Source organism: Talpa europaea (assembly GCF_964194135.1).
Source record: "Talpa europaea genome assembly, chromosome: 5".
Lineage (NCBI taxonomy): Eukaryota > Metazoa > Chordata > Mammalia > Eulipotyphla > Talpidae > Talpa > Talpa europaea.
Genome location: NC_140071.1, coordinates 14,954,594 through 14,969,456, shown reverse-complemented (window position 1 = coordinate 14,969,456; position 14,863 = coordinate 14,954,594).

Below are 14,863 nucleotides of genomic sequence, written 5' to 3'. Positions count from 1 at the left end.
TTTTTTTAGTGCAGTTGAGGAGCATGGAATATTTGTTGATTTTAAATACTCACTTGGGACAAAACAAACTTGAATGAGAGGATAAAGATGAAACTATTTTATCATGAGAGGAAGCCTCCGAATAGGATTAAGAATAGACTCTGGGGGCCTCCCCGGTGGCGCAGCGGTTAAGCGCTGGGTTGCGAAGCTGCCCGCAGCCTCTGCAGCGCCAGTTCGATCCCCGGCTGCTCCCCGGCCACCGGAGGAGGGTCCCACATGGCGCGCAGACCTCTCCTGCCGCCCGCTGTGCCCCTCAGCAGTGTACTTCGGTCCTTCTGCCTGCTCTGCTCCCCGCTCTGGCTCGGGTGAATTCTCTCACCCTCCCGCGCTTCTGACTGTACCCAGTGCTTGTGTAAATAAATAAAAATAAATCTTTGAAAAAAAAAAAAGAATAGACTCTGGCAGGCATATGCCTGGGTTAGAAGCTCAGCCCTGCCCAAAGCTTGCTGGGCAAAAGGGGGACCAATATGTGTCTCCATTTCTTCATTTATAAAATGGGATGCAGTTAATAGTACCTGCCTCCTGGGCTGGTGCTGAGGATAAGGTCAATGAACTAGTGCATGGTCTTAGCTATTGATGTTAAATAGCCACAACGACCTAAACTGTCAGAGTTTCAAAGGATGCTACACACTGGCTGCAGTTTGTCTCTAGTGCAGTTTTTTTTTAAAATTCTTTTGCTGATTTAAGAAACTTTTTGCTGATTTAAGTCAATAGTCTCTAAAGACCGGTACATGCCCATTTCTGGATGAACTTGCAGTCTCAGAAGTTCAGGTGACAGCTTTACTTCTGGAGAGGGAAGGGCTGCTACATTATCCCTGTGGGCACTTCCCTGCTCCTCCTCAGTGATCACCCCGCTCCCCTCTGTGCTCAGTTGTTGCCTGGTTTTCTTAAACCAACCGGCCTCATGCCTTTACCATCTTGCTTCACAGCTGAGGGCCTTTGGGCTTGGGGAAGTTGTCTTTCCCCAAAAGATTTGATTATGTGAACAAAAGAGAAGAGAAAGCATTTTATACCTTTAATTAGCTATTCGTGGTATGAATTTTAAACATTTGTATGGTGAACTACATGTTTAGGTTGCAGAAATGTTTCCTGTGATTCAGTTTCGTGACTTTCTGCTCGTGCGTTAGGCTGTCCGGCAGCTACGTTAATTCGTTTGGACGCGTAGCCACTTAAAACAGTGACACCTGAGAAAGACTGGAAGATGTCAGCACCTCCTTGCACATTCGTGTGAATGAGTTCAGTGAGTCTGCTCTTCTCTCAGTAGCTCAGTGAAAGGGCAGCCTGCAAGTCTTGGCTGGGCTCTGTGGGCCAGCAAGAGACAAGGGTAACTTAGTGCGTGTAAAGAGTTCAAACACCAATTTCTCTTTATTAAATTGCAGCGGAGTCTCATGGCTAGCTTCACCGTTAAGTCTCTAAAACTTGGCGCATCACAGATGATCGTTAAAGGCTCATAATCTTGTAAAGAGTTTTAAGTGGAGGTGATGTATTTATTTTTGCTGATATCATGTCTAAGTCTTTAATTAATTACATGACATCAAACTCATCAATAATACTACTAGTTAAATTTGCTGTGTTCCATCCCTGAACTTATAACAACGCACTATGTTCAGTTGATCAGAATCATGTTTTCGTTTAACTCTCATGACAATCCTGTGGATGATATTCTTATAAGCTTCTGGAGATGAGACACTAAAGCTCAGAGAGACTGAGTAATTTGTCCAAGGTCAACCAGTGGCTACACAGGAAACCAGATCCTGGTTTTGGTATCAAACTCCAGAGTCCTTGCTCTGAACTCACCCAGAGGTCACAGGCCAGGTTGCTGCCCAGGACAAGAGCTCCCCAGAGGTGTGACCTTAGAAATGAATCTTTATGAGCCCCCTGAAAGCATAACAATGACACTAGTCTCTGAGAGAGAAAAACAGTTGTCACAAAGATCTATGCTAAATGAGAAGAGCAAACAGACATTTCCTCTGAGCTGAGTAATGGAAAAAATGCTCCACAAACAGCTAAGTCTTAAACAACAACAATCACTGAAGACAGAGCCGGGCTCCCTCATCCTCTGCAGGAGAGACAGAGGAGAAACACTGGCTTAGGGGCACCGACACTGTGCCAAAGAGTGGCAGAACTCAGATAAAATCCTACTAAGGCAGAGGCTGCTTCTTAACCACAGCACTCACTATATCATTTTTATTTTGCTCATGGAAACTGTAACTCGGTTTATTTATTCTCATTTCAGACAAAATCTGAACGAATTTGTCATCAGCTTTCTAAATCCTTGACACATTAAAGAGGTGGGGTAAGGGGTGCTGTGGGTTGGAGTACCAGCATCAGCGGGAGCTGGTGGCTGGAAGGCGCAGAGAGAGTGGCCACAAAAGGCAGGCAGAAGGACAAAAGACAGAACAGATACGTCAGGGCAGGCCTGGCAGGAGTAGCTATGATCTATGCTCTTTAGCCGAGAGCAGTGCCCGCACAGATTGACACCAGATCAACATTTGTAAAATAAGTGAATGTGTGGGTGAAAGCATGAGAGACTGAACGCCTGAATTAATGATGTTATGACAAATGGCTGTAGGGATAACGGACATATGAATACTTCACAGCACTTCAGAGTGTCACTGCTTTTCAGACCCAGCAGACGAATGTTCATAACAACGAACTTGCGTCACTAAGAGATGGTCCAAGTGCTGTCATGGGTGTGCAGAATAAATTTGAAAGGATCACTGTCTAAGTTTCCGCACTGGTTTTCAGAAGACCTGGCTTTTAGGTCTCATTGTTTTTCTCTTTCTCTCTCCATGTTATCTCAGGCAGGCTTCTCCACCCTCTGAGGTTTTGTTTCTCTAGTATAAAATCAGGGCTGGTGTGATGATACCCGGGGGTGGAACAGCACTAGGCAGCACTAGGTTAGCCACTACTTGTCCTTGAGATGTTGCAGGAGGCTTGATACAAAATGCTCCAATTTCCTCATCATCAAATAGAGCATTTTGGAGTTTCAGTGCAGGCACCTGATAAGTTGCACTCCAGGTTCTCTTCCAAGCTCCAAAAAAATTAAGAATTACAGCAAAACAAACATAAATAAAAGCAAGCCAGGTTGGAAAGGGAGCTTAGGATAGGAGTCAACAGATTTGTAAGGAAACCCCTGCAGTAGACAGACGCTGCCTGGCATCGGGGTTATGTTTTATCCTTTCTTAAAGGATAAAAAAAAAAAAGCAAACCCAAACTTGTGGCTGCTCCTCCTGAGAGCAGTGCAGAGCTGCTGGGAATGATTCCCGTTCCCACCGGGACCAGCTTAGGCATGGAACCCTAGAACCCTGAGGTCTGAAGAAAGTGATCTGGAGGAATATTTTCTAATCCTCACTAATTAGAAATGATCATTAAAGACATCAGCAATCCTGAGAGCCAGTAAATCACTAATTAATTACCAACAATTCTTTTATATGAAGCCCTGCTTGTTGGAGTTGTTTACATCATCTCTAAAAAGAAAAAAATATGAATAATTTAAAGGCATCCCTTAAAATGTCTTTCACTTCAGGTCAGTCAGTGAATTACAGGCAACATAAATTATTCTCTCTCTCTCTCTCTCTCTCTCTCTCTCTCACTCACACACACACAGAGAAATGTGGCAAAAGGGATAACAATCTAGACCAGGCATTTCTCTGCTAACATTGAAAAGCTACGACTGCTTTTCTCCCCTGAAAGGATAGTACAGTTTACAGAGATGTAACGCTTTACACCAAGTTATAATGGGAAAAAATGATCAAAGTCCCACTTGACTAGCTTCATTCTTTCAGTGTGTTTTATGCAACACTTAATTTTTCCCCATTGTTAAAATTGAAGTAACACTGCCTTATTATTATGTAAGTTTCAGGTGCCCATGGAGACACAGCATGTGTAAATGCTACATGAAGTTCACTGCTAAAAGTTCAGTTCTATCCTCCACCGTGCAATTGTCCCCTTTTACCCACTTTATTCCCTCCCCCCTCCCCCTCTGCCTGCCCTTCTGGTAACCACTAATTAATTAGTTTTATAATCTAAAATAATGACACTTTATTTGTAGAGCATTCATAACTAAATAAGATGCTTCTCGGAATATGCTGGTGTAATAACTAGAAAAAAATTAATTTAACAACTATTGTGTAATAAAAAGGAAGCTGCAGCACTGAAGGCTTGTTCCCTGAGACTGACTAAAGGAGAAGGGAGGCATGTGAAGGTGGAGACATCTTAACTAATTCAGGCTAATGTTAAGTGACCATCACATTAAACTCGCACTAGACAGTAAGACAGCATGCTTGAATGGCTTGCTGGATGTTTTATCAATTTTGATTGCCTTCATTTAAAACTTTAATTAGAATCTCTGTTTACTTGAGTCAAATTGCACATAAAATATCATGCAAAACATTTTAAAAGGGAATTTTAATTATACCACTAAAGAAATGCCCTTGTTCACTGTTTAGTAAACACTTGCCAGAACAAGTTAATTAATACATGTTTAAGTAAGTGAAAGAAGGGAAACAAAAAAAAATACCCACGTTCATTTTTTTTGTCAAGTTTTACTGCAGCTGTCAAAGAGTTCGGTTTCTAATTGAACAATTGCACTGTCACTGAGTACAGAGGTAATTATAGACAAGGGACCGCAGAATACAACGAAGGCCAGTGGAAAGGAATTCCCACTGGAAGTGTCTCTTAAAATAACTGCATTGTTATTTGATGTTTTGCAATCATCAAAATCAACTGCTTTTCAACTTCATTCAATTATTTATTCATTCACTTATTCCTTGGTAGAAGATCGGAATATTCACACAGTACTTTTTTAGGTCAGTAATTTGACCTTTTAATTATTTAAAACTACTGAAAAATACTTTTTAATAGAGTATAATATGTAAAAAAACTTGTTTTTGATAATCAAGTTTTTGGTTCTATTTCTAAAATGCCAACAACTTGTTGACTTTTTTTTTTAGACTCCCCCTGCCCCCATCTATTAATGTATTGTTGACTATGATTGTTTGTGTTTGTCAAGTTTGCTATTGGAAAATAGTCGATGATCCATGAGAAAACCAAAAGGAAATCAAGCTGTCTGGGAAATGCCTTGTTGTTGTAATAGCTTTGTGAAAAATCAGAAGAAAACGAATCCAGAATTATTTTGAAATCTATCAGACACAGAAAACGCACATACGTCATTAATGACGTCTGCCATTAATAAGAGAATTCTTCTAACAATATACCCTGCAGCAGTCCTGTGATAGTTTGTTCCCATGTTGCTGAAACCGATTATCAAATTTCTCAGATCTTCTAAAGAGTCACAAGCTCTGCAAGCCTGGGAAATGATACTGACCGAGGAGCAGGCCTCTTTTGGGTGTTGTATTGAAATTCCACTGATAGACCTGGCAAGGCCAGTTGAGACAGTTATGTTAAGCCTCAACTGGTTTGTTATAAAAATTAAGTATGATACAGATCATAAAACACTTGCCTCTCACTGCCATGTAAGCGGGCAATAAATCTTAGCCAGTATTGCTTTTGATATCATTGCTTACCAAGAGATGATCATATGCGGTGCTGATCATATGAAGTATAAGAATAAAACATAAAAATATACAGCCTTTGGGTCAGTTAATAGTAATGAGAAACATTAAATCAAAATATTATAAGAGGCAGCCTATTTAAAACAAAATCTTTCCCCTCTACATATTATTTTTCTTTAAAAAAGAGCATTTTGTCCCTAGAAAGCAGCATGTTGGATACTTAAGCATGCCATTGATTTGCTCTTTAATTTTAGCTGGCCAGGGGAATGGAATTTCCTAATGTATTTTTCCTAATGAAATGAGAACCTGAAATGCCAGAATTTTTGCATACCTACCAATTATGAAATTAGTTTCTTAGGACATTAAAACTAAGCCAAAATACAATTTTATCCTATAAACTATTGTCAAACTCAGCTATCATTCCATTTAGACTATCAGGAATTGTTATTTGATTAGTAAGTGATTAATGAACTTCAATGTAATTGTCAATTTTCCCACAACACAGTAGAAACATTTTTGTAAGACCAGCATTTTTCCTTGAGAAAGATAAAGGTACAAGCATACATATGTACTTATTGCTATATTTAAACATCTTAAAAACATCATCTTTGAGAGTCAAATATTTGACATCTTGACTTTAGAAGATGTTCTAACTCAGTCCTGATAAAGAAGTTCTTTTGGGTGGCTGTAAATAAAAATCAGGTATCCCTGGTTATAAATACTCCATTTCACATTTTCTTTAGTAACAGCAAAAATTTTCGATTAATTGAATCTCAGCCAAGTACAAATAATGCCAGAAGAGCAATATTTGGTGCTCCAGGTCATGGGCAACCATTAATTAAGATGCAAAGGATCAGCATTCAAGGCCTCAGATTTTTGTCCCAGAATTTTTTTTTTTTTGATCTGTGGAGACTGAAATCTGGAGGAAGCGCAGTCTCAGCTATATGGGGAAGGAGGGAATTGGCTACAATCTTTATTTTGCTGGCTCTGGAATTTTTGATAAAGTTTTGAAGTGTCATTTTTGAAAATGAAAATTGTCTTTAGGATTTTTATTTATAGGGAAAAAAAACCACTTTACATTTCATGTTACCTTTATTTTAAGGGAACATCAATTCAGTGATTTCCCACTGGAGAGATGAAGGGGAAGACTAAGATCTTTTTGAAACGGTTAAAACCACCAAATGTGACATTTGTAAACTATGACAGAGCTTATTTAGAATTTTCCCCAAGTATCTTACCAAGACTGATAGAAATTAATTATTTTCATGAGACAATCCATAATCTTTCATAATATCCAGATTTTTTTGGCAGTGCAAATTTTGCATGTGTGTATGTTTTACTTTCTGGGAGGTAGATATCCTTCATATTGCTTTATGGTGTTTGAGTTCAAACAAGAAGAAAGCTGAGAAAAAGATCAGTACAACTAGTTAGCCTCCAATTTCTCATCCACCTATACAAGATTTAATGGTTGTGTTAACCTGAAGTCTCAGGAATAATTATAGTCTAAAACAAGCCCTTACAGTAAAGAGATGAAAAGTTATATAAAGGGAAAACTATGATGAAATAGAAATTGTATAAGCAAGGGAACTTTCATCATGTTGAGTGAGTACTTTACCTTGGGATTCTTTTTTAAATTAAGGTGCCTAGTAAGTTGGGTGAAAATAAAATATGTATGATTAGCAGGGAAGACCTTGGCCCAGAGTAGCTGAGTATGAGTGGAAAAAGGGCAGAGAGGTATTTTATTTCCCCCAAGTCATTACCAGCTTTAGTTCATAGAAAAGTTATTTCAAATACTTGCTTTGAAATACTGCTTTGAGGTCTGCTTTTAATTTGAACAGTTAAATATCGTATTCATGCCAATGAGTCTTTTTTTTTCTTCTTGCTTTAATATCATTAGGAAGAAAGCCTCCCAGGCCAGAGTGTAGAGTGTAATTGCTTAAAGGAAGAAATATATAGCATACATATTTAATAAAAAAACCTTTAAAACAATTTTGTTACATTGGTAGACTTGGCACCCTTGCTTATTTAAGATAGACTTCTATTTTTTCAAAAACAAAACTATATTGAACCATATAGAAAAAGCTCTAGAACAAGATGTTAGCAAATGACTGATCATGGCTCTTTCTCTGGTTCTGTCTCCTCTGCTTCTTTCTTCTCTGGTTATCTCTGTCTGGTCTACAGGTCAGTTTTACAGGAATCCTTAATTTTGTTAATACCAAATAGAGTAAATTACACTCTCTAAACTGAAAAACTCTTGACAAGATAGGGGCCATCATGTAATTGTGTTGATAAATTCTATAAGACAATTGCTTTGAAAATTATCATCTTTTGAACATAATTGTTTTAAAAAAATAGACTGAATCACTGCTTTTCAGATTGCTATCTACTTGCACATATCTCATTGCTTAGAACTAAAGAAAAATGACTTCGGCAATTTATCTGTTTGATGAGAGATTATTATTGCAACTGTCCTATGAGATATCAAGCCACCTGCCACATCATCACTGGCTGTTTTCTTGTCCAAGGAGATCCTCTCCAGTTATTGTGGGGATATCAAACTAATATGTCACCAGTTAGGATTAGCTGGAACATGGCATTTAAGAGAATGGGCTTTGGAATCAGCCAAATATAGTTTGAAATTTTTATTTACTTATGTGAATTTGGATATGTTATATAAACTTTTCAAGAGTTAACCTTTCCACCTTTAAACTGATGGTGATCATATTCAGGTCATAGGGTATGACAGTGAAGTTTGAATGACAGGGCATACAGAAGGAGTAGGCTCATTTTAACTGTTATTAGGTCAAATTTTGGGTGAAGGTTTAATGAAATGATGACTTTTGAGGTGCCATTCTTTTCCATCATGATAATTCGATATGGTAGCTAGCTGACCCTCAAATTTCTATAGAGATTTCCTGATAATGACCCCTGGGAGGCATGAAAACAGGACATAATTTCTGATATTTACTGGTCTTCAATTTTATCTTAAACTCTTATGCATATATTGTATTCTACTCATAATAGATCATAATTGTTTTATTACCCAGATTATTTTTGCTCCTCAAATGTGCATGTAAATTGATACTCTGGTGTGCCTTCATACTGCTGGCCACAGGCAGGGGAGCCATCAGCTGGGAGTATACTGGAGAGAGGCCAGACAACTCAGATTTCTGTAAACTCTGTCTCTTAGTCAATCTGAGCCGTGAAAGCAGAGCGCCCTCTTTCACACCACCCCATCTCATTCCAAAGGGTCATTGCCACCATTTTAATTTAAATTTTAGCTGATTTGACTGAAAAGTGGGGTACAATAGGGGTGGGTGTAAGGGATGGAGAGAACAAATTTGTACCCTTCAGTGAAAAAAATTAAAGTGAGTAACATATTAATGGTAAAATCTCTTCCATTCTATGATGGCTCCATATCCCTGATTCAGATTATGTCAAAGAAATATTCAGATCACCTTAGTGTCAGGAGGGTGCTCTAGAAAGTATGGCTAATTTTGCTAATACACTTAGAGTAGAGCCATAACTTATGAATCTGGAAAACTCCTAAGAATAAGTTAGGGGTCATTATGAAACTTTGGTGATGAATTCTGTAAGACAGTGCTCAGCAGAGGTTGAATCTCATCCTACCAGTCTTGGGTAACTTTGCAGATGCAGTGAGAAGGAAGATGAAACATCTTTGGTGACTTCCTGTGTAGACAGCTGGATGCTTTGTTTAGGCTAAATAATATTTCTTATAATAAAAATCCATGATGATAGTAAAGCATTGTTTAATAAGTAAGTGATCCATGGTATAGATAATAAAATAATCATTTGCATCATTTCTTAACCTTCTGTCACTCTGCTTGATTATAAAATTACTCAACAGAAATAAAACTCACCATCAGCCCTTCTAACCCTGTGAGCTGGGAGACACAGGTTGAGGAAATCAGAGTGGTAGGATGGTGCTTGTTAACATTATATCCTGATCAATAAAGTAGATGGGAGAGAAAGAGGGAGAGAGAGAGGAAGAATAAGGCAAACTCTGATGGTCCATTTAAAATTGGGGAAAGGACTGAAATCAAAATGTAAATTTATCTCCTACTCTATGTTTACATTTTATTCAGTGGAAGTAAAATTTATTTGTCTTGGGCCCATGACATTGTCTGTCTTCCTTAGTTCATTGATGGGCTGTGGTTTCAAGTCAGTAATTAGACTGTGCCATACATAGACAGTGATGAGACCTCCCAGCTTGACTTAATGTAAATCTTTCCTCCTCAGCTTGGGCTTGCTTCCTGCTGGGAGTCTCTGGTGGGAAAGGCTTATGGTTCTTCTCCCTCTCTCGCAGTCCTGAGCCCCCAGATCATTAGCTTATGCCAGTGTGTGTAGGGAGGAAGGGTAAGATAATGGGACGGTCCTTTGTGCTGTCTGCACCCATCAAATTGTTCAAGCTGGTGTTTCTGGGTGGCTCAGACATGTGATTGAAGTGGATGTCCTTCCCATGGGGCAGTTGGATGGGGTCCTTAGAGGCTGTCAAATTCCAGCCCCTCTTCTCCTATAGTTCTGCCACAGGCATATATGATCCTATTCAGGATGACCTAAAAGGACTTCTTTTAATGCATGTAAGCTCTTTCAGATTCTTCCTGCTGAGATGCCTTTCTCCTCCAGGCAGGCCTAGGGTCTAAAGCCCAAGAGGACCCATGCCCTTCTTTCCCAGTTCCCAGAACACACTCCCCATCCATACCCTGACAAGCTCTGGCTCCAGAGAGAAAGAAGGTCCCTTGGCTCCAGTGCATGAATAGTGAGTCAACTCTCCTGTAGACCATGTCCACATCCCGCTTTCTCTCCCTCCAGCGTGAGTCAGGGACTGATTTCCCTCTGCATCTCCCAACTCCAGGGAACTATCTCACAGTCCTCTGGAAAGTCCCAGTGAAGTCTTTCATATGAAGTCTGGCCAGTCTACCCCTGGTAAGGTGTAGGATAGGAAGGGAGCAGCCCCTTTTCCAAAGGACTTGGCAACAAAAGAGCTTTTCCTTTAGTAATATCACCCCAAATTCTCATCCCCTTTCATTGTCTCCACGTGGTGAGCTTGTCCTTAGAGTCATTTATAAATTCTGCTTAAGAGGGGAGTTGAGTCCACAAACTCTTCATTCACATTATCTTGGTGACTCAGTTTTAACTGGTTAGGAAGAGCCTTCATATTTATTATACACGAATTTGGCTTTAATTCTTTTCTGAAAAATAAGCAGACTCTCCATGACAATTAAAATTTAAAAACATACCAACGTGGCGCCACAGTTAAGTCACTGGTGTGAGTTTAACTTCTCTGGCAGGTAATCTAGCCCTTAGAGTTTGAGTTGACCATAAAAACAAGCCTGCACAAAATCAGTCTTAAACTGTCATAAAAAGATATGAACTTTAAAACTGTGTCTAATTCACATCATGAACTCTTTAAAAAGTATTATTTATAGGCTTGGTGCCAACCTCGTAAGCAAAATCTGAAGCAAACATTTCCTTTGCACATTTTCATGCAATAGATTTGATTATGTTGAACAGAGTAGATTAAATACTAGTTTATTTTAAAGATATATAGCAAGGTTCCTTGCCTGAGCGTGAGCTGTGTTCATCTCTGGGATTCTAATACGTCTGGATGTGCCTGGCAGGCTCTCGGGGTCAGCCTGCCCAGAGTGTATGAGCATGAGATACCATCATGCCTCTCAGGAGAGAAACTGTCCTCAGGGAGGGAAGCAGCAAGCAGACAAGCTTGAACCTGTAATGAAGCCTATGCTATCACGTGGGAAGATAATTCTGAGCATGAGGCTGTCATTTGGGTTTGTCGCCCTGGGAATCAGGTTGGAGTTCTAGAGAGAGTGGGCTACAAGTAGAAAGAGTTATTTTCACTAAGATCTTCTGAGATATTGATGATTCAGATGAACAGAATGCCTTAAAAGCCCAGTTTTCCCTTGTGCCTCCTGGCTGGAAAAAAAGCCAGCCACCCTCTGGCCTAGTAACCCCAGGTCAGGACAATGCCCTTGCAAGCGGATGCCAGTATTCCTCATGTGCCCACCTAACCAGCCTCATTTGACCTGTATCTGGTAGCAGATCTCAGTATGTTCAATGGGGTCAGTTATAGAATCAGACCCAGGAGAAGGCGGCTTTCCATGAAAAGAACCACAGAATTTTGGGTAACATGTATTGGAATGGATTCAAAGGTGCCATACCACAAAGGGCATTTGAGATTGGGCATCCATGTGACTTATCAGAACAATTTGACTCAGAATAATCTCAGCAATGGCCTGTGCTGAATGAAGTGGAGAGGTCAGAGCTTCACTGGCGGACATAACAGAAGGAATCCAAAGACTTAGGGAGACAGAGTTGAAGTGAATTTGTCTTTTACTACTGTTCATCTACCTTTACTGGACAGTCTCCCAGCAACTTCCAGGTGCTCCAGATAATGCTGTATTCCTTAGTAGATTGAAAAACTACCCCAAAGAGTTGTTCTTTATAGGCTGGCGCTCTCTCTCTCTCTCTCTCTCTCTCTCTCTCTCTCTCTCTCTCTCTCTCTATATATATATATATATATATATATATATACATATATATATATATACATATATATATATAGTGATGCTACCAGAGAAATGGTTTTTCTAGTTGCCATAATGACAGTCTGCTGCCAAGGTGTCAGAGCCATCTGGAATTGTGTGAGCACAAAAGGCAAAGTGGGCCTGACATCATAGCAGGTACCCTGGCCAGTGTGGTCATCAGAGAGGGGTGGCCCACAGAGATCGTTGGAGCATCATGGAGCTCTTAACTCCAAAATAATCTATTAAGGTCTTTCTTGATATGCAGAGCTGAAAAACTCCAGGCTTGGCAAGCAAAGTCACCCCATAGAGAGACAGAGCCACTACCCAAATTCTAAGACTTGAGGCAATCCCTGGACTTGTAACTGCGTGAAAAGAGATTTGGTATCTTTAAAATCAGGTCCTTTATACACCCCAGCCTTCTTGAATGGATTTGTGGCCACTTAATAATTACTGTGCACAGGGAAGGAAAAGATCTCCAAATCCTTCACACTTTTGATGGTGGCATATCTTGGATACTCCACTGTGTGGTATTAGTTTACATGGTTAGTGGGATCTCCAGTAACTTCCCGTTCACTCTACTGCAAAGGTGAATGCTGAGAACTCTGAGGTAGAGAAAACATATCATGGAACTAGATTTCTATAGAAATCCCCTTAGAAAATGTTAACTTTGTGTATTTTTTCCTTCAATTTGGGGGAAGGAGACAGAAACATCTGCAATATACTAGACAAGAAGCATTGGTTCATAGAGGGCAGTAAGGGAATATTCTAAAAACATTAGCACCTGGGGCATCTTGACCTTCCCTTAGAGACAAGGCACAGTAGGGCAAGGCCAGATCATTTAGTTTTTTCTTGTTTATAGATGCTATTGGGAAAAATGATGATCGAATAACTCAGGTAAATCTGGATTAAACAAAAGCAACAGTTATTTCATCACTGTAGAACTTCCTAGAGCCTTCATTATATGAGGTATGTGTTGGAGCTCAGGACAGAGATACAGACAGAATTTCACACACTTCTAAATCCACAGACTCTGTTTTTTACCTGGATTGTCTTGCAAGACTGCTTCTACTTTGAGACCTGCTAGTCCAATTCATTTCTCCCTTTGCAGAAAAATAATGAAGGGATGTGAATAAAAAAGAAAGACAGTGAAATCCTATTCATTTATCTGAAAGACCATTTGAAGAATTGTCTGTGTTAAAATTATATGCTTTTTTCTGGGCTAGAGAGGCACACCACCTCTTGATAAAGTGAAGGCCAGAGAAACTGCAATGCATGTTTCATCCTAACGCCAAAGAGGGATGGATTCCTGTGTGACTCTTCTAATATACAACCTTTGTGCAAGTGGATTTAAAATGAAGACTGCTCCTTTGGCTTGTTGGGTTTTTCAGTTTTCATCACATTAACCACCTTTAAACTGCCCGTGTGGATAAGAGAATGAGCACTTCTAAGTCACGAATTTTGTTAAAATCAGGCACAACCTAAATTCACTGCGCTTTTGAAGTTGGGCTCATTAACCATCCATTTACAAATATTTGTTTCCATGTACTTCCAGGAATGCTCCTCTACACCATTTCACATCTTTACATCAATGATTTCTAATGAGCTAAATTTTATTAAAAATATTTTAAAACTTAAATAGAAAAATAATCTACTAAAATAGTATGGATTAGAAATATGGATTTGGTAATCATCTAAAGTATGTGAGTGATAACTAAATCAATCCTCACTATTCATGAAATAAAGCAGTTCTGAACTTGGAGTTCAATCTAATTTCCATTTCTCCTGTGTTCTTAACAGTTCTGTGACCGTCGGCAAGTTTCTCCACTTCTTTAGCCTCAGTTTCTTCAACTGCAAAATGAGAGGCCTGGAGATGATACCCCATGGGGACTCTTCAAGCCATAAAATTCTATGATTCTCATACTATTAGTTTTTTTCAAATTTCAACATTTAGCAGATTTCAATATATATGTGTCATTGTGTGCCCTGCAGAGTAAGTTAGGATTTTTAGAACTACGCATCCATGGGGTACTTTGAAACAGATGATCTCCCTGAAAACCTTATACCCCATCCTTTCATAAAGGGGGAATTGGCATCATTCCTCTAGTCAGCATCAACATCATGTGTGGGCATTTGACTACATTAGTATGTCACTTTTTCCTAAACATACATGGAGAAATAAGGGTTTGATCCCCAAATTCAGACTAACTTACCTTGTGAACTGTATTATCCTGTAATACAGTTAAGAGCAAGATCAGGAAAATGTTGATATATATAGATCACAGAAGAATAGCAAAAATTTCTAGAGTTGTGCTGTTCCATTAATATTATTTCTATATGTCTATCTACATTTGTCTCTTGAGCACTTGAATTGAGATGTGGGTAAAATACATACCAGGCTTAACAGACATATGAAAAAAATGTTCAACATCACTTGTAATCAGGGAAATGCAAATCAAAACTACCATGAGATACCATCTCACACCAGTGAGAATGGCACATATTAAAAAAACTAGCAACAACAAATGTTGGCGAGGGTGTGGAGAAAAAGGAACTCTCCTGCACTGTTGGTGGGAGTGCAAACTGGTCCAACCACTGTGGAGAGCTGTGTGGAGATTTCTGGACCTACTAAACATAGAGCTTCCATATGATCCAGCAATTCCACTCCTAGGTATTTACCCAAAGGACACAGAAACATCAATTCCAAAGAGCACCTGCACCCCTATGTTTATAGCAGCACTGTTT